This window comes from Rhincodon typus, chromosome 6 (genome assembly GCF_021869965.1).
Source record: "Rhincodon typus isolate 14 chromosome 6, sRhiTyp1.1, whole genome shotgun sequence".
Classification (NCBI taxonomy): domain Eukaryota; kingdom Metazoa; phylum Chordata; class Chondrichthyes; order Orectolobiformes; family Rhincodontidae; genus Rhincodon; species Rhincodon typus.
This window is the reverse complement of record NC_063337.1, coordinates 32,081,714-32,107,524: the sequence shown is the minus strand read 5'-3', so window position 1 is coordinate 32,107,524 and position 25,811 is coordinate 32,081,714. Positions and strand designations below refer to the sequence as shown.

General features: G+C 42.3%; 1 protein-coding gene across 1 annotated transcript in view; it reads left to right on the top strand.

The window, feature by feature from the left end:
- Positions 1-25,811, top strand: part of LOC109915476 (microtubule-associated tumor suppressor candidate 2) — a 263,806-nt gene that overhangs the window by 197,778 nt on the left and 40,217 nt on the right. The window lies entirely within an intron of this gene.

The following is a 25,811-nucleotide window of genomic DNA, read 5'->3' as shown; positions in this document are numbered from 1 at the left end:
AAACAGAGTAATCATAATTGGGTCTTCTTTAGATTGGAAGGATATGACATGTGGGATCTCACAGGGATCTGTGCAACATTTTACAATTTATATTAATAATTTAAATGAGGGGACCAAAGTCATATAGCATGGGAGCAGACCAGACATCCCAATCTGGCCTAGTCCCATTTGCTAGCAAATTTTGGGAACGCTTGCCTTTTCCTCTGAGCACCCTCACCAACTGTCCTACTTGGTCCTCCTCCCCCTCTGCCTACAGCAAAAAAAAGCATTATTTTCACATTCTCTTCATGTCTGTAGAAGAGTCATCATGGAACATAAATATTGGTGATGTCTCTTTCTCTCTCCATATATGCTGCTAGATCTGTTGAGTTTCTCCAGCACTTCCTGCTTTTATTTCAGATCTCCAGAATCTGCAGTACTTTGCTTTTATAAAAGTAAGGACTTAAATTCTACAGGGCATTAACGAGACGACAGGTTTGGCCTCTTAAGCAAGGATGTGAATGCATCATATACCATTCAGAGGACGTTTACTGGATGGCATGAAGAGTTTGTCTCGTTTTCACTGGCATTTTGAAGAATGAGGGCTGATTTGATTGAGGTTTACAGATCCTGAAAGATTCCACCAAAGATGGACAGTAGAAAAGATATTTTCTCTTGTGGGTGTGTCTAGAACTAGGGGTCAGTGTTTCAAAATGAGGTGTCAGCCTTTTAAGACACAATTGGAGATCTTTTTTCTTTTGGAGTGTTATACGACTTTGCAACTCTGCCTTAGAAGGTGGTGGAGGCAGGTTCGTTGAACATTTTTAAGGCAGAGAGTCAAAGATTATAGGGGATAGATAGGAATGTGGAAATTTGAGACAAACAGATCAATCGTGACTGTACGGAATGATGGAGCAGGGTGAAGGGACCAATAGACCCACTGCTGCTCCTAATTTGTATGTTTGTGCAGCTTCATGACAAGTGGAATGTGACAATTACCTGGCAACTTCAGCTCACCGCAGACTGTGAGGAACCTCCATGTCCCTCAACACCAAACAGTATCTCAGTGCATGATCCATGGGCACCAGCGACATGTGCCCCCTTGTCCACAGATATTGGCACTGTCACTTGGCATTCTGTCACGGCCATAAAGGTATCGCTCTGATGCATGTGCAGGCTGGAAAGTACATACAAACTGCACTGCAAGGCACACCAGCAACTAATGTCGAAAGGCAGCAATAGGAACCAGTTTTCCAGCCAGCTGGAAGGAGTCAGGATACAGTATGGGCAATGTACATTTCACCTCCATCCATCTCAATATCACTAATTGTCAACCTGTTTAGAAACCACAAGTTGGGAGATGGCAATTTCCAGCAGAATTGATGTGACTCTCAACACATTTGAGGCTAAAAATCTTATCTATTCCTTTATCATCTCTGGACGTGAACCTTCCAATACGCCCTGCCGGTCTCCCACATCCTTAAACTTGAGATTACCACAGTTCTGCTGCACAAACCCTAAGTCACATCAGGTCCCATTTATCCCTCACCCATCTACTCACTGACCTACATTGACTCCTGATTGAGCTGTTGTTCAATGTCCAAACTTCCAGCCTTAATTTCTAATCATTTAATGTTCTTGCCCCTCTTTATCTCTGTAACTTCATCCAACTCTTCAACCCTGCAGTTACCTACACTTCAATTCTGGCTGCTTGTATATGCCTGATTTTACTAACAATTTTAATAGCTTCACCAACGGTGTTTGTGTCTTCAGGCACTAAGCTTTGTAATTTACACACTAAATATCTCCACCTTTCTTTCATTCTTTCATATTCTTTGTAAAACCTACCTCTTTGACCAAGTTTGCTGAGCAAATATCTCTATTCGATTTGGTGTCGCCTTTTGCTTAACCATGTTACTGTTAATACACAAATTCTGCAGAAGCACTGGTCGTCTTTGTTGTCACAGCTAGGAGAAATTGGGAGCATGTCTGATATTCAATTTTTCTCAAATGTCTTGTTTGTTTACAGTTGCAATGTCCTCCATTATTCAATTTTCTTCCTTCTGATGCAATAATGAATTCCCAGCCTGTGTAATGTTGCTCCATTAATCCCCATCACTTCACTTCAGTTGGAGACCTTGCACATTTCCTGACCCTCCCAGATGATAAGCAGTTTTAACAAGCAGTTTTTGATTTGATTTACTGAAGTCACATGTACCTAAGTACAGTGAGAAGTTTTGTTTTGCGAGCAGTACAGGCAGATCATAACAAACAAAGACATACAGATCATAGGGTGCTTAGACAGAGCGAGGCATACACTGTTACAGGTGCACAGGTAGTGCACAAAAGCAAGGTCAACATTAGCTTTGAAATAGAGAGGCCCATTCAGCAGCCTAATAACAGCAGGAAAGAAGCCATTCTTGAATCTCTTACTGCGTGTGTTTATGCTTCTGTATCTTCTGCCTGATGGAAGAGGTTAGAAGAGAGTATTACTGGGGTGGGAAGGTCTTTGATGACGTTGGCAGCCTTTCCACGGCAGCAGTTAACACTGTTGGCTTGCCTGGTCAACACAGATGAGGGATAATAACCTGAAATGGCCAGACTACCCATCAACATCACCAGATGATTATATGTGAAAATCATCCACACTAGTTTAGACCTGTCCATGTGAGAATGTTTAATTATAGAAGTGAATTATTCGCCTGCTGACATGTTTTAGTATCGTCTACCACTGCAGCACAGACTGTAATTAAACCATAAATATATATTTTTTACCAATAAATATTCAACAACGAAAGGTTACATGGTTTATTCCAGTTCCTAATTTGGAACAAGTTTGAGTTTATGAATAAAACATGACCTGCCTCAATTGTGAGCTCAAGTGATTAGCCTGTGCGAATTATTCGGTAAACATTAAATTACTTTGCTGCCTAATGTTTTCTGAAGGCTTTGCAACATATCAAAACATCAGCTATGTTTGTTATTTATAAATCAAATTGTTATACTATGCTTGTGAAACACTGATTAAACTTAGATATAAGCTTCGCATTGCTGACACCTTCTGGAACTGTTATGTAAATTCAACTCTGTATTTCTTCAAAATATAACAGTGGTCCAGATTGTACAGGAAAGTTCCATTAATCTAGTTGTTGAAATTGTTATTTTGATTATTGTGGTGGACCAGCCCTTACTTAAGTTTGTGTCAGCAAAATGCTGCTTCTTTGGAAGTTTTCGCTAAGCTAAAATTTTAGAGAAGATTTGTAGCTCGGGTTGTGGATGAGGTTGTAGACTTGCTCGCCGAGCCGGTGTGTTTGGTTGCAGACAGTTCGTCACCCTGCTAGGTAACATCGTCAGTGTACCTCCGGTGAAGCGTTGTCATTCTGTCCTGCTTATTTATATATCTCGTTTTTCTGGGGTGGTTGGCATTACTTCTGGTTTTGTTTCTCAGTGGTTTGTATATTGGGTCCAATTCAATATGTTTGTTGATAAGAGTTCGGATTGGAATGCCAAGCCTCCAGGAATTCCCTGGCATGTCTCTGATGGCTCATGCTATTATGGATGTGTTGTCCCAGTTGAATTCATGTCCTTCGTTGTCCGTGTGGATAGAGACCGGTGACACCAAGAGACATGACCAATTCTCACTGGTCTCAATACACATGGACAAAGAAGGACACGAATTTGACTGGGACAACACATCCATAATAGCACGAGCCATCAGAGACATGCCAGGGAATTCCTGAAGGTCTGGTATTCCAACTGGAACTCCATCAACAAACACATTGAACTGGACCCGATATACGAACCACTGAAAAACAGAACTGGATATAATGCTAACCACCAAAATATCCGAGGCATATAAATAACAAGTAGGACAGAATACTGACGCTTTGCCAGAGGCGCACTGACGATGTTACCTAGCAGGGTGATGAAACCATCAGTCTACAATCAAACACACCGGCTCGGCAAGCAAGTCTACAACCGTTTTGCTAAGCTCATGGCAATCTTTCTTAAAATTGTTCAAAATTAAGCATAAATTGGAGTGTATAATAGGTAGTTATATGGTATTAAGCTGTAGTCATTTTAACCTGCTAATATTTTTAATATATCCTCGGTAATGTTACCAATACATATTATCCTGTGGTCAACTAACCAAACTGATTAAGTGTTTCATAAGGAAGCTAAAGAGTACTTTGCATGATTGGACATTAGTTAATTTAATAAAGATCTTTGAGTTTATGGTATGGCCAAGTGTTCACCTACTTTCCCCTGTAATGAGAGATTACAAAAAAAAATTATGGAAAGGACATTTCCTGGTCGCAGCCTACGTACATGTACTGAGGGGGTGTCACATACATCTGATAAATTCCCAATTGGAACAGAGCGTCAAAATTGAGCAGCATGTCTATGCTAATGTTTTACTGAAACTTACCATGAAAACAGGGTTTTATTGAAGATTTTCTAATAGCTGTTGGCCCATATTAAAAAAACATTCAATTGCTAAGTGTTCATGTGACTGTAAAGACTATGGAGACCTGTGCCATAAAAATCAGTCGTCTTTTTATTATTCACTTTTAATAAGGTTGCAAGGCAGCTTAGTATTTTGTTGCAAGAATTTAAAGGGAGTTGTCACAGAATTGATGAACCGATCTGAATTTTTAAAAATTTATTTATGGGCGTTACTGCCTAGACCAGTATTTATTGCCCAGGGGGCATTTAAGATTCAACCACATTGCTGGGGGTCTGCAGTTGTATGTAGACTAGACCACATAAGCGCAGCAGTATATATCCCTAAAGGGAATTATTGAACTAGATGGGTTTTTCAGACAATCGACAATTGTTTCATAGTCCTATTTAGAGTCTTAATTCCAGATTTTTTGTATATTGAATTCAGATTTCACTATCTGCCATTACAGGATTTAAACCGAGGTCTACAGACCATTATTTTGGGTCTCTGGACTAATAAAACAAAGAATTCTGGATACTGGAAATCTGAAACAAAAGCAGAAATCACTGGAAAATTTCAACAGCTCTGGCAGTATCTGTGGAGAGAAAGCAGAGTTACCATTTCAAGGCCAGACCCACCAGACCTGCTGTTTTGTTTTGTCTCTGGAGTAACAGTCTAGTGAAAATATCACTAGGCCATTGCTTCCCTGAGGCAATTGGGAGAAAGAATTGGGCTCTTTATTTCCAAATACGTTATAACATTTATGAAAGATTTACAAATTTGATTTAAAATAGCAATACATGCTGTCAAATATTGAATTGTACTTTCCACATTCATGACATCAGTTACAGTACCAGTTCATGAATTGTACTTTAATTATAGTAAATTTTTTTCGTTGAAAGGAATGCTAAAGTGGTTAATGCTAACAAAATAAATCACACATTAAGAGAAAAATTCTTTTGGATGCCATGTCTCACAGGTAAATGCATTTGTAGCAATTTCCTCAATTCATGGTTCCTAAGAGGGTGTAATCATGTATTTTGAAAATGTGTTTACAATTTGTTAGAAATACTGTCCAGAGGAAATTTTGAAATATGTACTTAGTCTGTGGCTACGCCTAACCCTAGATTCTGGATTGCTATTCTGTCAACATTGTTAACTTATTTTAAGTGGGTTAATGATAGCCTTAAGACCTCAGTACCAGGAAAATCAAGGCTACAATAACCATTGGAATGTATATCCTACTGTTACTGATAAACCAGTGGTATAAACTAGCCTATTCCCATAACTTTTCATAAATTAAACATTTGTCCCAGAATGGAACAAATAGAAATCACCATTGTTACTCAATTACACAGGTTTGAGCATGAAGGCGTGAAGAGAAAAATGTGTGTATTTAGGGTCAGGCTTTGTTTTCTGATCTGAACCTTTTTCCTGATGTTTTGTTTGCAATGGCCCAAAACATTAGAGAATAATTTGGGTCAATATTATTATCAGTCAGTAACTCAAAAGGCATTGAACTCTATTTATTGCCTTGGTGATCTCTTCCTACACATATTTGCATTCTTGGCAGCCTATTGTAACTAAAAAGACACGCAACTCATCGAATGCTGTTTTCTAAAAATTGCCTGTGGCTACACTTTCAGATAAAGCAAGCTAATCTAAAAATGGCTTTATAAAATGTCATTAACCAGCAGCCTGCAGAATGCCTCTTACTGATTGGACTGAATTTTTTGGGGTTTTGTTTTCGTTCAGATAGACAGAATTGTGACAAGGTTTTTGAAGGGATTCTTGCCATGAGGCCTGGCACAATTTCTTACCGTATCCTACCAAACGCATCTCATTAACTACCCAACCTGCCCCTATGGTGTGTCTCACATCTGATCCTATCCCCATCTTACCATGTTTTGTTACCACAATAACTTGCCAATCAGCAGATATCTACTGAAAGACCAACCTCCACTGCACCCATGCCATCTTTAAAAGTAATTGATGCACATGATGGGCAAACAGGGACAATGCCACATTGCCAACATCTTCATTGCCCACTGGGCACCCTTATCTTGTCATGGTCCAGTAGGGGACCATCACATTCTGCACAGGCATGCAATTAGACAATTCCAAATGTTCCAATCCTTGACTTACAGCCATCGAAAGGGAGCAGAAATGAACTGAAAGAGGCAGTAATTCACTCATACATTGTAAATCCAATGCTGGTTCATGACTTTAACAGTCCTGCTGCACCCACATCTCATCGACTGGAACGGAGTGTCAATGAAATCCTACCTGGCTTGTAGCACCCAGTGTAGCTGAGTTCTAACATAATGCAAGGAGAACATCTCCCAGCTCATTCCCTCATCTTTCTCCTCGATAACTGCTCCCACTGCCCTGGCTCTATCACATCAGCTTGTTGCCTTCTCCAGCTGAGGTCAGCATGTTTGGATTGTGCACGCACTCTGTTCAGACTTCACTGGAAGATTGCCCCTGCATGGATCCAGCAGCCATATTGTCTGATCCACCACGGCCCTGCTCACAGCAATTGTAGCAACTTGATGAAGGTGCTGTACCACCACATGAGTGACCAACACGTAACATCCTAAAGAGAGTGTCTGCTGCACTCTGACCCCCATGTCATCCCAGACCCACATCAATCAGGAAACTTGTTGTTGAATTCATAAGAGCCCATCATCATACTTGCATGAGTTATGATGCAGTTAGGGCGGCACGGTGGCTCAGTGGTTAGCACTGCTGCCTCACAGCACCAGGGACCCGGGTTTGATTCCACCCTCGGGCGACTGTCTGTGTGGAGTTTGCACATTCTCCCTGTGTCTGTGTGGGTTTCCTCTGGGTGCTCCGGTTTCATCCCACAGTCCAAAGATGTGCAGATTAGGTGGATTGGCCATGCTAAATTGCCCGTAGTGTTCAGGGATGTGTAGATTAGGTGGGTTATAGGGGAATGGGTTTGGGTGGGATGCTGCAAGGGTCAGTATGGACTTGTTGGGCCGAAGGGCCTGTTTCCACACTGTAGGGATTTCACAAATGATTGGGCGCTTTTGGCTAACATTTGACTCATCAACATGCTCACTCTGCTTGCATTGTGTATGTACGAAGAAACGTTTGCAAATGAAGTGCAGCTGGAGTTTTGCAAACCCATGCTTCACGTATTTGTCTCTTCTTTGTCCTGTTGTACAACATACATGGATCCTGTAATTTCACCCATCAAACTGACCCTGACTCTTCCCTTGGATATTTTCCCAGCCATTTCCTGGTCGCGTCTAGAGAACGGGCATGTGATGGCAGTGAACCATCGACACCAGGCTCTGCGTGGTCACCCTGCTTGGAGCCTTCATATCCTGTTTCACCATCCACTCATTTCCACCCATCCCCTGAATGAGGAGACACACCACACTGAGCTTCACCTCCAATTATAGGAGCAAATTACTGCAGATGCTGGAATCTATACTGAAAACAACAAATGCTGGAGATCACAGTAGGCCAAACAACATTCACAGAGAGAGAGCAAGCTAACATTTCGACTATAGATGACTCTTCATCAGAGCTCCAATTGCCCTGTCTGCCCCCGAACCCTGACATCACACGGAAATGATGTTCCTCTATGCCCTCTGATGCTGTTCTGCAGAAGTCCCATACGCCCTGTGTTTCCTCTCGTTACCATCCTTGTTACCACCTCCACAAAAGTCACTGTTTCCCCCTCTTTACACCACAATCCCTTTGGTAGTGAAGCACTTCCCTCTCCCCACAGCCCCCACGATCCCTATCCCCTGCTTGCATCCACCTTAACAATCAATGGATGGACGCCGTGACTATATTTATTCCAGACAGTTGACTGACAATGACTAGGAGCCCTTAGACATGATTGGCCACACCGTTGGATGCTGTCCTTGCAGCTCCCTGCCTGGTGGTACCCTGCTGGAGCTGGCTCTGCCTGGCTATGACTGGCACAAGTGGATCGATGACAGTGGCCAAACCTTGGACTGAGGGCATATAGTTCCCCAGTCTGAAGGGACTGCAATTCTCTGACAGGCAGCTGCCCTGTCTTTTGCTACACTCCGTACCAGCCCCCACCCAATCTCTGACGTGGTCGTTTGGACAAATCCATGTGCAGTGTGTCTGTGTCGCAGGGAGATGGCACAGGCTATCAATGTTAGACTGAAGTCTCACTGCACCATACAGCAAGATGTAGCCCTGACTATTGACAAGCATGAGCAGCAACCTATTGTGCTAACAAGTACTTCAGTATGGTAGTACTGATCGCCTTTGGTGCCAACATGCTAACAGACAGAGCATGGCATGGATACTGCAAGCATGCAGGAAGATGCTAAGTGAGTGAGTGCCTAGAGGATAAGCAGTTGTGAGGTGCAGCCTGACCCACTCTGTGAGCTGGCTGTCCATCCCTGTGCGCAAAGAATCCCTGCTGCAGCCTTTCAGTGCTGATTGCTGTGCAGGTCTGTATTTCCTGAGCAGCCTGCAGGTGGATTGGAGAGGAACCGTGATGGTCCTGAAGGGTTGACAAATTTCAGATGGCAATGTCCATGGTCAGACAGTGCTTGGTGCCTGTGGGCTGCTGAGTGTTCCTAACCTGGACCATATTTGCAGCCAGTGCTGAGCATGCTTAACAACCAACAATCACCTTAAAAGATGCAGCGAATTGCTCCTGCCACAGATCTCACTTTAGCCCATATCACTTAGAACATTAAGATTTTACCCACCATTACAATCACTACACCATCATCAGGAACAAGGTCAGACAGGTGGACCTGATAGAATATGAGTTCCCTGATTTGGGGCTGTTAAGCTGGTCCAATCAGGGAGCCCTGGCTGACAGATATAAATAGGAGTGTCAGAGGTTTTCTGAAGAAGGGTCTAGGCCCGAAACGTCAGCCTTCCTGCTCCTCTGATGCTGCTTGGCCTGCTGTGTTCATCCAGCTCTACACCTTGTTATCTCAGATTCTCCAGCATCTGCAGTTCCTACTATCTCTGTCAGAGGTTCTGTTCACTCTGAGGAAGTGTTTGTTTAAATAAAGGGTGACTTGGTGATGGGATACCAGCCTTTGTGGAGTTATTTCAGTGGTGACAAGCTCGCAACAGTTGTCTTTGAGTGGGGCAAGCATTTGGCATCATACTGCATTATGTGAAGCTTGACTCATTTGATGCTGCCATCAAAGTCTGGGCCCCGTATGTGGAAAGATTGAGTGAGTTTTTTTCTGTGCAAATGATATTGGGGCGGACGAAAAGCAACTAGTAATTCTCCTGACACTTATGGACCTGTTATTAGGAGCCTAACTTTCCCTGAGGCACCAGATACTAAAACCTTTTCAAGAGTTGACTGATTTAGCTGAGGAATATCACAACCCCAAACATCGTTTGGTATGTGGGATTAATGATGTGACCATGAAAAAGCACCTACTGCCTAAGTCCAACTGGACTTCGTACATGTACTACAGCTAGTTTTATTATTAGCTAATGCAGCAAGTGGAGCATATGAGTTACAGAGTATTCTGACGGAAGTGGACACCCATGCCAGGCCAACTGAACTTGGGGAACACCATTTGAGTGAAGACAATTGTGTAGCCTCACTCAGGACATAACCTGAACAGAGGGACTCTAGGTCAGCCCACAGCAAAACCCCAAAACAAAACCAATTCTTGGCCAAACAGTTAACATTTTCTTGAGGATCCAGGCCAGCAGGCCATTGTAGTTACTGCCAGTATGCAGACTCGAGATGGTAAAAATTGCCCTACTGGGCCTGCATTGAGTAAGAGAACTGATAGTTTGGTATCCAGGAGAGTGCACACCCTAGAAAGTCCACTTGCAGCTGGTTTGGAACAGTTAAATCCAAATCAGAATCAATCAAAAAATCAATTCCAGTTAAATGGTCACCCAGTTCTAACGACAGTTGATACCAGTGATCGCAGTGCCAATCTTTATCAAAATTTGCTCTAGACTCCAGCCCTTGAGTTTGCATAAGACCTTGACTAGGCTGAGATCCTATAACGGAACCCCTGCAGATTAAGGGTGCAACTTTGGTTTCAGTCTGTTATGAGAAGCAACTGATTCACCTACCCCTGATCAGAGTAAAAGGCTCAGGCCCAAGCTTGATGGGGCGAAATTGGTTGAGAAAGATTTATCTAGGTTGGCTGAACATTTTTCAATTGGAAAATGGCTGCCTGAGTGAAGTTCTCGGAAGATTTTCAGGAAGGTCTAGGGACCGTCAGAAGGCCAAGTCCATATACATGTTGACCACAAAGCAAATCCACGATTTTTTAAGGCCTGCCCAGTGCCATTTGCCTTGTGGCTAAAAGTAGAGGCAGAAATCTGGAGGCTAGAAAGTGAGGGAATCATCAAACCAGACCAGTTTGCAGAATGGGCAGAACCAATCATACCCATTGTGAAGCCCAACAGGTCGGTTTGCCTTTGTGGGGATTTTAAGCAAACCGTAAACCGCTTCTTGCAGTTAGATAAATACCAGTCTCTCACATAGAGGATTTATACGCAAAGCTGGCAGGAGGTGCAGTCCTTCACAAAGTTGGACATGAGCCATGTGTACCTGCAATTGTGGTTAGATGAGGATTTACAGAAGAATGCTACAATTTCTATCCATGAGAGTTTGTAGCAATGTATGAAATGGCCTTCTAGGGTATCATCAACCTGTGCCATTTTCCAGCCGATGATGGAGAACATTTTCCAAGTCTATGCTAGATCGCCATTTATCTGGATGACATGCTAATAACAGGGAGACGGATAAAAAAACACTTAGAGAACTTGGGAATAGTGTTTAATATGTTTCTCCAAAGCAGGGGTGTGCCTTAGAAGGGAAAATGTGTGTTCCAGGCACTCAAATGACCCACTTGGGCTACAGAGTTGACAAACCAGGTTACACCCGTTAGAAGATAAAGTGAGGGAGATCAAGGGTGTCCTCGCTCCCATGTCTGTGCCAGAGTTTAGGTCTTTCCTTGGATTGGTGAATTATTATAGAAAATTTATCCATTTCCTGGCATCTATCCTGGCACCCCTACATCTGCAATTGAAAAGGATCAGCCTTAGAAATAGAATCGTAGCCAAAGATGTAGCCTTTAGGGAAGTGAGGAAGCAGTTATCATCGTCTAAGGTGATTACACAAAACGATCCCATATGAGATGTGGTGCTAACATTATATACCTCCCCATATGATATTGGCATAGTGTTAGCTCACCAGTGGTCCAGCGAAGAGGAACGCTTGATAGTGTGTGCTTTCCGGACTTTGGCTGATGTCGAATGAAAATGCACCCAGATAGAGAAGGAAGGTATGGCGGTCATCTGTGGGTGGAAGAGTTCCACCTATACCTTTACAATGTAAATTTGTAATAGTAACAGACCGCAAACCCCTGCTACGGCTACTCAAAGAGGACAGGGCCGTGCTGCCCATTGTTTCAGGTTGAATTCAGCTCTTATTCCAAGTGCATTCAATTACAAGTTGGAACACCGTGCGGGAGGCCAAGTGGCAAATGCAGATATCTTGAGCTGCCTCCCACTGACAGAGACACCTTGGTGGTGCTGCCTCTAGAAGACTCTGTTCTGGTCTTAAACATTTTGGACACCATCCGGTCACCGTTGACAATGTCAGACTATGGACACAAAAAGATTCCTGTTCTGGCAAAACTAAACCAGCTGGTGGTGATGGGGGAAACAAAAGGGCCAACACACCCAGAACTAAAGCCTTTCTGGATCCGGTGAGACCAGATTCACCGGAGATGATGGCATATTATTATGAGGAGAAAGAGTGATTGCCCCAAGCAAAGATCGCCACCTGATACCGGCTGAACTCCTCCAGGGGTTTCCAAAATGAACAAGCACATGGACCACATGAAAGCTGCAACCTCACAAACTGTGCAGGAGCAAAACACACCCACCCCCACAGAAGGCTGTCAGAACCTGGGGTTTCTCCCCCTCCGCCTAATATTGAAGACAGCTGAAGGGGAGGTGGACACACCAGATATTGCATCCGTTGCTGCCTGAAGAAGATGAATTTCTACCGAGATGCTCCAGGCACAAGAGTGGGCTATGATGCGGTATATGCTGCCAGTTATGTGAGGAAGAACTGGACCTGGTGCACATACATTCCAGGAGAAGCTACAGGAAAAGAATGAGCTTGTGTCCCAGGGATGTAGTGATTGGAACGAGGTCAGCCAGGTGGACCTCATAGAATATGAGTTCCCTGATTGGGGCTGTTAATCTGCTCCAATCAGGGAGTCCTGGCTGACAGATATAAACAGGAGTGTTAGAGGTTCTGCTCACTCTAGGAGCCAGCTCTGAGCTAGCTGGGTCTGTGTCATGGACTGTGCACGTGTAAATAAAAGGGTGAGTTGATGACAGGATACTGGCCTTCGTGGAGTTATTTCAGGTGATACTTCTGCAACGACTTGTGACAAAGATTCCTGACCAAAACATCAGCTGCACGGTGTAAAAATGTGTTACCCATTATTCCAATGTAAATGTCAAAGATCACTACCTTCATGGGACTATGTTTTTATTTGTGTATCAATTGAATTTATATGCTACCAATGTAATCAGACTGTTTTCTGGTTATCAGACCATCTTTTGCTTTTAAACCCCTTTATTTTAAACATTTCTAGTAACAGTTGTTTGTCACATATATAAATAAAATAATAATAAGAAGAAAAAGGTCTTAGTCTCCATACTAAGAAGAGATGCCACTTGTTTGAAAAAGCCGTCTTTATGCTCCATGTACTTGACTTCATAGCTGTAGGGAGTTTCTCCTTTATTTTCTTGATGAAAAGTCGGTGATTCTATTCTGTTATGTAGGAATAATAAATAAAATGGCTTGAAATAAAAGTTTGAAAAGATTACTGTTGTATAAGATCCAGAACACCCTTCCAAATGTGTTGTAGAGTTACTTTTTACTGGCAGAAAGAGCACAGTGTGGGTGGAGTTAAGAGGAACACAAACAAGGAAGCTAGGCAGAAACTTGAAATCTCACTATGTGAGAGAAGGGGCACCTTAGTGCACAGCTGTTGGCAGTTTGTGAGAGTCATTATGTAATGGATACTCAAGCATGGGATGGAGCATTGCTACCTGGTTTTGGTGGGCAGAATAAGTGCTATCATCGTAATGCCGGTTTCCAAAATCATCCACCATTTGGAAAAATGGTCCCCATCTCACCGCTGCTACTTTTTGGAAGGCCAACTGGGATGAAGATCTAATCAAGCACCTACATTCCTGCTGATAGGCTTGTTTCCCAGCCCTCATGAGGAAAGTTTCCACCCAGAGTTCCTGGTTCTGGGCAGATATCCTCTGTCTGAGAGCTGTACTAAATAAGAGGCTGGCAGTTGCTCAGTATCAGGAGCAATGGCCACTTCTGGCCCTACAGGTAAAGGATCAGCAATGGACCTCAGTAATAAGCTCAGTGGAGAGTAGGATTTGCTGGGGCTGCTCAGACAGGTCCTGGCGAATTGGGATGGGCTAGGTCTATATAAAGGCTGGAGGGCATTCCTTGCAGCAGGAAGTATGGAAGGCTGATTGGGCAAAGTTGCCTGTTTCTTGACAATATATTCTAGGTAGTTCTAATTGCTGTAATATTTTGTAGAGTTTTAAGAAAGTCATAATGATGCAAATAAGCTAGTCAGACAGTCAAAAACATGCTGGCTCTCTGTCAAGCAATCCAGTCAGACCCATTTCTCCATTCTATCCCCATACCCTGCAAGATTTATTTCCCTCATTTGGGGCGGCAGGGTGGCTCAGTGGTGAGCACTGCTGCCTTGCAGCACCAGGGACCTGGGTTCAATTCCAGTCTCAGGTGACTGTCTGTGTGGAGTTTGCACATTCTCCCCATGTCTGCATGGGTTTCCACGGGGTGCTCTGGTTTCTTCCCACACTCCAAAGATGTGCAGGTTAGGTGGATGGCCACGCTAAATTGCCCGTAGTGGTCACGGATGTGTAGAGTTTGTGGGTTATAGGGGGATGGGTCGGTGTGGACTTGTTGGGCCGAAGGGCCTGTTTCCACACTGTAGGGATTCTATGATTCTACAATCTTTATTTTAGTGAGGTTGGTTGTGCAATAAATATTTGTTATTGACACCTTTTCTGCTTTGAATGAGAGCCATTAGAATTTTTTTTTATATCCACCTGAGTAGGTGTCCTTGGTTTAACTTCTGGAAAGCAGCACCCTGGCAGTTCTGTGGTCACTAACAAAAAAAGGAGCAGGCTGTCAAGCTTCTCAGACCTATGTTGTTTTTCAGTAAGGTCACGGCTGATCTATAGCTTATCCCCATCTAATTCCCTCGGTTCTGTAACCCTTAGCAAATCCTGGCCTCAGCAGATGTCCTGTGGAGCAACATGGGAGACTATTTCCTATAAATTTCTGAACCCGATTGTCAGGCCGCAGTTTAGATCTGAACACTGCAGTGCGTGGGAAGTAGTCACTCTTTGTCTTATTCATTCAGAGGATATGGGCTTTGTTGGTTTGGCAAGTATTTATTGTCCATCTCTAGTTACTGTTAAGGTGATGGTGAGTTGCCTTCTTAAAATGCTGCACTCCATTTAGTGTAGGTGTTAGGGAGGGAGTTCCAGGGCTTTGATCTGGCAACACGAAAGAGATGATAATATATTTCCAGAGATAGTAGGAACTGCAGATGCTGGAGAATCCGAGACAACAAGGTGCAGGGCTGGATGAACACAGCAGGCCAAGCAGCATCATAGGAGCAGATATATTTCCAAGTCAGGATAGTGAGTACCCTGAAGGGGAGCTTGCAGAAGGTGGTGTGCCCATGTATCTACTGCCCTGGCCCTTCTAGATGGGAATGGTTGGAGGTTAAGAAGGTGCTGTCTGGGGAGCCTTGATGAATTTCTGGCAGTGCATCTTGCAGATGGTAGACACTGCTGCATTGGTGCTGAACGGAGTTACTGCTTGTGGATGTGGTGCCAATCTCCCACAATCCAAGGATGTGCAGGCTAGGTGGTTTGGCCATGCGCAATGCAGGGTTATAGGGAGAGGAAGGGGGGTAGGTCTGGGTGGGATGCTGTTTGAGTGGTCGTGGTGGATTTGATGGGCTGAATGGCCTGTTTCCACACTGCAGGGATTCCATGATTCTATTAGCAGACTGCTTTGTCATGGAAGGTACCAAGTTTGTTTAGTGCTATTGGAGCTACATTCATCCAGAGAAGTAGAGAATATTCCATCACACTCCTGATTTGTGCCTTGTAAGTGGTAGGCAGGCTCTGGAGAGTCAGGAGATCAGTTGCTGTCTACAGAATTCCTAACCTATGTTGTGGTCTTGCAGCCACAGTATCTTTGCGGTTAGTCTAGTTCAGTGTGTGGTCAATGGTAACCTGAGGATGTCGATAGTGGGGAATCCAGCAAAGGTGATGTAATTGAATGTCAAGGCATGATGGTTAGATTCTCTTGTTGGAGATGGTCATTGCCTGGCATTCATGTGACACAAATGCTACTTGATTATTATCCAGGTCTCATTACATTTGGTTATGGACTGCTTCAGTATCTGAGGAGTTGTGAATAGTGCTGAACATTGTGTAATCATCAGCAAACATCCTCAATTCTGACCTTAAGATGGAGGAAAAGTCATTGATGAAGCAGCTGAAGATATTTAGGCCTCTGACACTACCCTGAGGAACTCCTGCAGAGATGCCCTGGAACTGGGATGATTGACCTCCAACAACCTCAACCATCTTCCTTTGTGCCAGGTATGACTCCATCCAGTGAGCACCCGTCATTTTCCTGGCAACAGCTATAAATGGTTAGAGAGTGGACTCGCAGTCCCATTAAGGCCGGTCTAATGACCTCAGCTGATGTTAATAATGGACAAGTATGATCCCAGAGTGAAATTTAGCTTAAATAAAACAAGTAACTGTAGATGCTAGAGATCTGAAAGAAACAAAAACATGAATTGCTGGAGAAACTCAGGCAATATCTGTGGAGAGAGAAACAGAGTTCATGTTTTGTCTCCAGGGATTTCTCTGCAAGGTGGTGGATAGCTGCTGCAGGTTGGTGGGGAATGCCTTCAAGGCCTGGCCCTTCTACCTGCTGTCAAGACACTGTCTCCAAGCGGTCCTGTAACCCTTGTTGCCTACAGGAAGCTGGAGGCTGACTGGAAAATCCCAGTAATTAGCTGTAAGTGCCTCTTAACTAACTGAATTAGCAAGTTGGAATGAGCTAACTGGCATACAGGCTGGCAGAGCCAACTTTAGCCCATGGTCACCTGTATTCATGGCTCCAATGGGGACAAAAAGTTAAACCAGTATTTTCTGACATCAGTGCTGGATATGTGAGCTCTGACTTTAAGGTTATGCCCAATTGATCTGGATTGCTTCACCAAATAAATTTAATCTTTATCTTTATCTTTCAAAGCCTTGTACCACCCCCCACCCCTCCCATCATATACACCCTAATCAGATCTCCTCTTCAACTTTTACACTCAAGGATGTACAAATTTAGTGTCTGCATAATTTAGTCCTTTTAGCCCCACGTCATTTTAGGAAATCTGTGCTACACCGTTTCCAAGTTTTGATTTTTGGGCTCCACATGCTGGGTTGGGACTTGAACCCATAGCCTCCTAACTCAAGACAAGAAAGAGTGTCATTCTGATACTCTTTATTCTTTCTTTCGTTCTTAATTTCCTCCTTTCTTTCTGACACAACATACTCTTTACAAAACTCCTTTCTGCTCAGCTCAGGTTCGTTCAAATGTTCAGCTATTCTGCTCCTAAAAACAGTACTAATAACTGCCCTACAACTAACATTATTCTAATAGGCCTGCCATTTCTCATTTATCTCTCTGACATTAGCAGTTTTCCAATCCTAGGGGACATTTAATGAATTGATAATTTTTGAAGATTGTGACTAAGCATCAATATTTTTTTCACCTCCTCCTTTTAAAACCCAGTGGTGAAAACCATTGAATCCTGGCAATTTTACTATCTTTCATCCTATTAGTTTCTTCATCACCATACATTTCCCTTGTTTTTAATGTAATTAGCCCTCTTTTGATTTATTTACATTTTTACTTTACGCTCATTTTTATTGGAACAAAACTATGTAGTGACTCTGTCACTTTCTCATTTCCAATTACAATGTTGCCTAATAATAAGGGGCTTGTATCACTCTTGGTCACCCTTTTTCACTTCATATATTTGTAAAAGCCTTCAGTGTTGTCCTTGATACCCCTTACAAGCATTCCCATGGATTCTTTTTCTTAATTCTTGCCACTTTGTTTCCCTTTACGGTTTTGCCTCTCCTTCAGTAATGCACTTAAGGGTCAGCCTAGATGGTGTTCAACACTTTGGAATTGAGTTTGAACTTTCAACCCTCTGACTGAAATATGAGCACTATGAGTGAGCCAAGGTTGACATGATACTGTGCTGGAACAGTAATGGAAGATTTAATGGAGCCCACAGGATGGAAAACATGGCAGGCAGGTGACCTAATTGGACATATGAAATTTCATTTTCTCAAAGTTGGGACACAGATAAAGCCAGTGGCACATTTGCTGCATGTTAGCCTCCCACCAGCCTGTGGGGTTAGTACCTATAATGCATTCATTTGCATTCTATGAATATTCATCAGCATAAAACCGTTTTAATAATATTCTACCCTTGGGATAAAGTCAGCGATGCACAAGAATCTCTCCGCACCTAGATCAGCCCTGTTTAAAAGTGTCGTCCTTGTTTTAACTCTATAGGATATAGGAAGGGAGCAGGAGAATGGCAGCTTGCATGGAAGCTCAGGACTGACAAGGGAGAGTCAGTGCTGAGGGAGTTGTGGGGTGGGCTGGGGCCAGAACAGAGAGGAGCGGAAGTGAGATCCAGAGAGGGTGAAAGTTGGGATCGGGGCAGGGAGGAGAAAGTGGGAAGTGTGTGGATGAGTTGATGGGGGTCTGGGGTCAGTAGTTTGAGGCAGAAAATGAGAAGCCTGGTCGTGGTGGTTGTGTGGTTTTGGTTGACAGTGATCTTGATCAATATTCTTTATGATGCATAGAAAAGGGAGCCAGCTGATCCTAAAAGTTCAGCCATGTCCTATAGAATGGTGAGTACAATTCTGGACACTGAAATAAACATTTAACAAAAAGCATTGTTTCTTCCATGGTAAAGAAAGAAAATGTCTAATGACATCCCTGAGACTTCCTGAGTGCACTGGTGCAATGTGCAGATGTGCAGTACCAGTGCCAGAACCAGTCGCTTATAATTGTTGTGCTTATTCGGAGGCACCATGTTCTTTTACTGGCAGAGTGTTTTATGTGCGCAGACCTTGTCAGGTTGGGGTTGGGGTCAGGAGCCATAAAGAAACGCCCCCTTGTATTCATCAAGGAAGTTTACCAGTACATCCATCTCTGGCTAGTTTCACCAAATCATGATGCATGTACAAATAAAGTGAAGCCAATATAATTTGAAGTATCTCCAAGTGAAATTTAAATTTGAAAAACATCTGTGCCATCATTGAGCTCTTAAACCTTATGCTGATGACAATGTAGCTAGGCAGGAGTATTTTGCTTATAATGCAGAGTCTCTCAATTTGGCCAGGATACACTGTTACAACGCACCCATTGTCAGCTGATGGGCTCCGTGAATGAAAAGCCACCCCCTACTGTTGAATCGCTAGTGAACTCCATGTATACTGCTGGTGCTTTGAATTTCCATTATAAATCACGTGTGAGATGGGATAAAGAGAGAGCAAAAGCAATTCCAGTTACAACATCCGGAATAGTACACTGTTGCTGAAATCTGGGTAGCGTGACTAATGTAGTAAAATCTGAGAAGTAAATTGCTGTAGGGAACTTCATCAGCCTATTACCGTCTCCATACTCCCTGAACCTGGTTTCCTTGGTTACATGCCACAAAGGAACAGGCAGTGATGAGCTGCCTACTTCTTCAATTTACCACAAAGGAATAAAGCACCAATGTAAAGATGATCAGTGTTTTATGTTAAACTAATTTCTTTTTTTAAAAAAAAAGCCATAGCTTCATAATGCCAATGTCAATAATGCTGGTGCCAATATTAAACTCTCAAAAAGCTTCTATGCTGTTCCTCCTTTCTGTTTTGGTGCAGTTCACGCCAAATGCTGTAATAACCAGGGAAAACTGGTTTGCTTTATATGTATGCAGAGTAGGCAGATCATGTCAGTCAATGACTCATTATTTGAATCGTAACTTGTCACTCAAGTTAATACCTCTTAATCAATGTGCAACTAAACATCTCCTCAGTATCATAAAGATTTCCCATCAGCGTTATTTTACAACATTACCAGCAACTTGCAGATTAGTTGCTACATCTTTCTATGGATTCTGTTTGAGTTTGTTGAAGTCCTGGGATGTTGTGAAGAATTGGTTACAGTTTGTGAACTCTGCAGGAAGTGCTACATCATATGCAGAAGGTATTTACTATGAGGGATCTGGACACATCACTTATTCTCAGTAATCGGTGCCATATAGAAGCAGTTACCCTTTACACTGCAACCTAAGAAGGGAAATAGTACAGAGGCAGCAAACAAGAAAAGCAGTTCACTGATGGAGGAGTAGGAGGAGATGCAAAAGAATCTCAGCAGAAAGCTTTTTCCACCCAGGATCTTCCAGGAGCATATCGCCTATGTTTACCTTAGCCTAGGCAATGAATTAATTATCTGTGATTGACAAAGCCAGTCCTTGCAGAACTCCACCACTTCTTGGTGCACCCAGGGTTATGAATGGTGATGTGACCCTGAATTTCTTAGCTTCAGGATCCTTCCTAACTAGCATAGGTTGATGTCTCCCAATTTGACACCCATGGCTGCATTATCATGTTGGCAGTGATTCCCTATGTGTGGACAGGGGCTTTGTCATGTCCTCTCAGGACAGAGAGAAACAGGCAGAGTTCACAAGTGGCTCTGCCAGAATAGTGAGCTGCTCTGTGGTGCAGATGCCATAAGCTGCACGTAGCCTTTGTAGACACCTCAATGATTACCACTGACTGAATGTGAGCCAGATCACCAAAATCCTTACACAAAAAGACAAAGAAGTTAATAAAACCACCATACTTCTTGCAGAACCAGCAAACCCGTCTGCTCAAATCACGGCTTTATATGGAAATTGGATGAGGTAATGCAAGAACAACAGCTGACTAGGCTGCCAAGCAAGACATGGTGCTCGTCCCTGAGGAAGAAGCATATTCTTCAACAAGACCAAAAACCCTGGTAGATTTGGGGAACAAACTTAGAAAGAATAGAGCAGCACATTTGGAAGGTGAAGAATGTATTCAGGTCAGGCCATACCACCAAAACATTAGCAATCAGGCTATTTTTCTTCTCTCTGAAAGCTCAGTGTCTTTGTAACTCTCTTCCTCGCAGCAGAGCCTTTGAACATTTCTAAGGCAAAGGTAGATAGATTCTTGTTAAGCGAGGGCGTAAAAGATTATTGGGGTAGACTGGAATGCAGAGTTTACAATCAGAACAGTCTGATCTATTGAATGGTAGAGCAGACACGAAGGGCTGAATGGCCTACTCCTGCTCCTAATTGATATGTTCAGATGTATGTTTATTTGCCTGAATGGTTGGCTTGCATATCCCCCAAGGAATCAGGTGCTAAAACAAAACTGCAAGTAGAGGACACACTTGACAATAATTGAGGACCTTCTAGTGGTCAATGACAGACAAGTGATTACGAGAGCTGTGACGGGACATATTTGCTAAAGTCATTTTGGCGTAACGAAATGAAGAGTTGGGGCACTTCAGTCCATATGGTGTCTGGGCACCTCATTCTTAGACATGTGTGGCATACCTCCTGGAATGCTCCCCTGTTGAACCAGTGTTAATCTCCTGGCTTGATGGTAATGTAGAGTGTGGGGTATGACAGGTTACCGATTGGAGTTGAATACAACTCTGCTGCTGCTGATGGCCACGGTGCCTCATGGATGCCGAGTTTTTAACTGCCAGATCTGTTCTGAATCAAACCTGTTTTTAAATGGGCCAGTGCTACGCAACATGATGAAAGGTATCTTCAATTATAAAGACAAAATACTGACTCCACAAGAACTGTTCAATAATCACTTGTACCAATATTATCTTGTCAGATGCATCTACAACAGATGGATTGGTAGAGATGAGGTCAAGTAGCTTTTCCCCACTTACTGGTCCAGCTGTTGCAGGCTATGTCTGGCAGATATGTTTTTCAGGACTTAGCCAGCTTGGCCAGTGGTGCTACTGAACCTCTGTTGGTGACGGATATTGAATCCCCTCACCCTGAATGCATTAGATTCTCTTGCTTTTCTCCGTGAAGGATTGAGTACTGATTCATCAGCTATAGGACAGCAGTAGATGGTAAATAGCAGGAGGCTTCATTGACCATGTGTAAGGACCATGTCTTTATATTCTTGTGTTTTTAAAAAAGTGTAGACTGCAAATAAAAAGTTTTTTATTTTAAACAAATAGGATTTAACCAGGTGGCTGCATGATTTCAGAGCAAGGAACCTATTGTGAACTTTTTTTGTGTGTGTGGCTCTGGTTTCCTGCAATGTGCAGAAGTCACGGAGTTAGTTACAAGTGAAACTGTCTGGTTCTCAGCTAACTGAGCAGGTTGGAACTGCAAGCAAGTTACATCGACACCAACACAGAGAGAGAAAAGCACAAAAAGGTGTGCAGTTGTTCTCCCCAGTGGAAGCTGCTTGTTCTCTGCAGTAAGAAAAACTCAGTTTAAACCTGGAAAAAACTGATTACCTCTCCTGCAGCAGCTGCTGTGCAGCTATGACTTTTAATTGATAAATCAGGGATGTTTTCCAAGTGAACCACCTACATCTCTCTCAAACCAGCGGAAGGATTTAGAGAAAGATAATGGAATGCCAAGGGCTGGGCTAGCTGAAGAATGATCATCTTGACCTTGAAACTGCGAAGTAAAGACCATTGAACTGACTTCCCATTTCTTCTACCTCTGCCTTTTTCCTATTTTTTGTGTGTGTGTGTGTAAGGGGGAGTTTATAAGGGGATTCGAGTTTTCATCCACAGTGTTATATGCCAATGGTTTATATATATTTACCTTGAGTTATAGTCTAATTACTTATAATAAACAGTAATACTTATTCAGTACAGAAACCTGGTCCATGCTTTCTTTTGACTTCAGTCTGAAAGTCACATAAATTGGGGTAAATGTGTACTTTTTAAAAATCTTCAAGATTTTTTATGACTCTGGGAATAGTGGGGCTTGATTATGGCTCACTGTCCTGGTGGATCAGAATAAAATCTGGCCCCTCGGATTGGATTGGATTAGAATGGAAACGGAGGCAACGAGGATTTGTGATTTGGTAAATAATAAAGGTGAAGGAAAACACAAAATTCTCGTCTGCACTTAATGGAAACAGCAAAGGATTGCCTGAAGGTGGCAGTGTTGTTCCTGGTAGTCTTAAAGGAAATCTCAAAACCAAGGTTGATTGACTTGGTAGGTAAACTGAAGGTAACATTGCCTGACAGAGCCAAAAAGACAGAGGTAATTGAGATACTTGGGTTTAGAGGAAATACAAAAGAGGCCAAGTACTCCAGTTGGGAAGTGTTGAAATTAAGTAATATTCGCTTACAGTTACAGCAGCTTGTATATGAGGAGAGAATGAAAAAACTGAAAATGAAATTCCAAAGGGCACAAAAAAGTAAGGACAGGGAATGAAATTGAAATGAGAAACGACAATTAGAATTTCAAAGAAATTTTCAAATAAAGCAACAGATAATTATTATAAACTTAAAATGGCACAGTTGAATCAGAAGACATCAGATACTAGTACAGGCTATGTTGGGGAGAATCTGAGTCATAATTTGAAGTCCAGTAAGGAAAAGTTTAAGTTTGCACAGGCCTAAACAAAATTTGAGGAAAAGGATGGTGGAAGCCTTCTTCATGTAACTTATGAAAATGATTAGGCAAATGAATTGAGCAAAAGTAGACTGGACATTGTTTATGCAAAGTAAACTGACAAGTAAAGCACAGAAAATTTATACTTCATTGTCAAAGGAGGTTTTGCAGGATTATGATTCCGTGAAGAAGATTATATTGGCAGCCTACAAGATAGTGCTGGGGCATATGGGCAAAGGTTTTGGAAAGTACGGAATAAACCTGGGAAAACCAATGTTACGTTTGAAAGAGTTGGTCAAAGTAATTTGACAGGTGGATAAGAGTATTAAAAGGTGAAACTACGTATGGAACTCTAGGAGGTTATTCCCTGAGAGGAATCTTAAAAACTTGCTGCAATAAAAGAATTGAAGACAAAAGGATTGAAACTACTGGATGGGCATCAATAATGACATCTCCAGGGGAGGTGATGATAGTGTTTGGGGCATTGTAAGGTATAATTCCATGAGTATAACTATGTTGAGTTGTTGCTTGACTAGTGTGAGAGAACACTCTCCCACTTTTAGCACAAGTCCTCAGATGTTACTTAGAAGGACATTGCAGGATCACCAGGGCTGAGTTGGCATTTGTCATCACTGGTGCCTTGGTCAATGCCAGATACTCTGTCCAGTTTCATTCCATTTTTTTTGAGACTTTTGAGCAGTTGATACAACTGACTGGCTTTCTAAGTCATTTCAGAGGGCAGTTAGGAGTAAACCACATTGCGGAGTGTCTGCAGTCACATGTAAGCCACAGCAGATAAGGTTGGTAGATTTCCTTCTCTGAAGGACATTTGTGAACCAGAAGGGTTTTTATAACAATTGACAATGGTTACTTGGTCATCATTAATTTTTTATTGAATTTAAATTTCAGATCTGTGGTGGTGGGATTTGAGCTTGGGTCCCCAGGATATCATCTTGGTCTTTGGATTGCTAGTCCAGCAACAATAGCACTATGCCATTAGCTTCCCTCCTACATAATAAGAGTTATTACATATAAAAATTACTTCCTTGTCGATAAACTGCTTCTGATGGTCTAAAAATGGGAAGATAGTGCATGAATGGAAGCTCTATTTTTCTTATTAATGCACATTTTTGTGTTATGCGTAATATATTTTTAACTTCATATTGCTCTGTCTTTTAAGTTTCATTACCTATCATCATAAATGAGTGCTACTACATTCAACTCAGGTGAAGATAAAAAGGAAAAAAATACTGTGAATATTGCCAATCTGAAATAAAAACTGAAAATACATCTGTACGCAAAAAAAGACAAGACTAACATGTGAGGCAGAAATCAGTTCACAGAAAAGGTTTCTGCGAAACCTTAACCTATCTTTTTGCTTCTCATGCTGATAGAGTTGGCTGTATATTTCTTTTGCTGTGGTTTTAAATGGAACAGATTAAATCAGAGGAACAAATCTGAATTGTTTGATGTATTATGCAGTACCACTTTGGTTCTTATTCAGAGTCTAAACAGAGGTATCTTGCACATGTCTAGGTTTGAATTATTGTAATCCCACCCATTACCACAATGAAGCTAGTGGCTGTGTAACAAAACAGTGACTATTTAAAGGGACCTATTTTAAAGACATGACTAGTTGTTTCAATCAGGTTCCAGGAATGTAGGTTTATATCAGCTACAACTGTTAAAAGATACCACTTTCTTCATCAAATCAGTGACTTACATACTTTTAGCAATGGATTTTTTTTTCTTTTCCTTTTGTGCGTTAAATTTGAAAATCTTGATGGTGCTGTTATGCTGTCAGCTTTAAGAGTCATGGCATCAGTGACATATTCTTATTGATCAGCCTCACTCTGATGCTGTTTGTACTGGCACAGTAACCTCCTCCTGAGCAAGATGTCGATAATGTCCCTGTACCTTTCTTTCCCATTCCTGAGCCTCTGGAGATATTAGGAGAAATAAGGTAGTTTGTAGTGCCACATGCAGGTAGGGGTAGCTGTTGCCCGTGGGCAGCATTTAATAAAAATCATTGCAGCAAAGGACTTGTGAGCAGACCGACTGAATGAAGCAGGCTTGTGTATCAGCAAGCCTGCTAGGATGGGCCATTGCTGTTGCAAGCTGTATTACTGCTTTGGTTGTCTGGACGAGAGGGTAATAGCTTCGTTGTTTCTTTTTGTTCCAATGACACAGGGTGGTCACTAAAGTCATGATGCAGCCCAAGTTGAATTAATTTAGGGGTTGACTTTACGATTATCAATGTGTTTTATGAGGAGGAAAATCCTATTCTATATATAATGGCCTTGTACGTTTGCTTTAATAGATTGTGAATAGTGAAGAGCTAGGACACACACTAAGCTGCAGTTCAATTCACAACTCTATCCCCTGTGATAACTTAATTTCACCATTTTCTGCCTTAAAGAAGTAACATTATAATTTGTGGTCAACTCCAAAGAGGTTCCATTTTGTTCACTATTAGAGTTCACATGTTAGTAATATTGCACTATCATTGTTTTTTTCCATTAAAAAAGATGGGAGAGTCAGTGTGGTAGCATTTAATT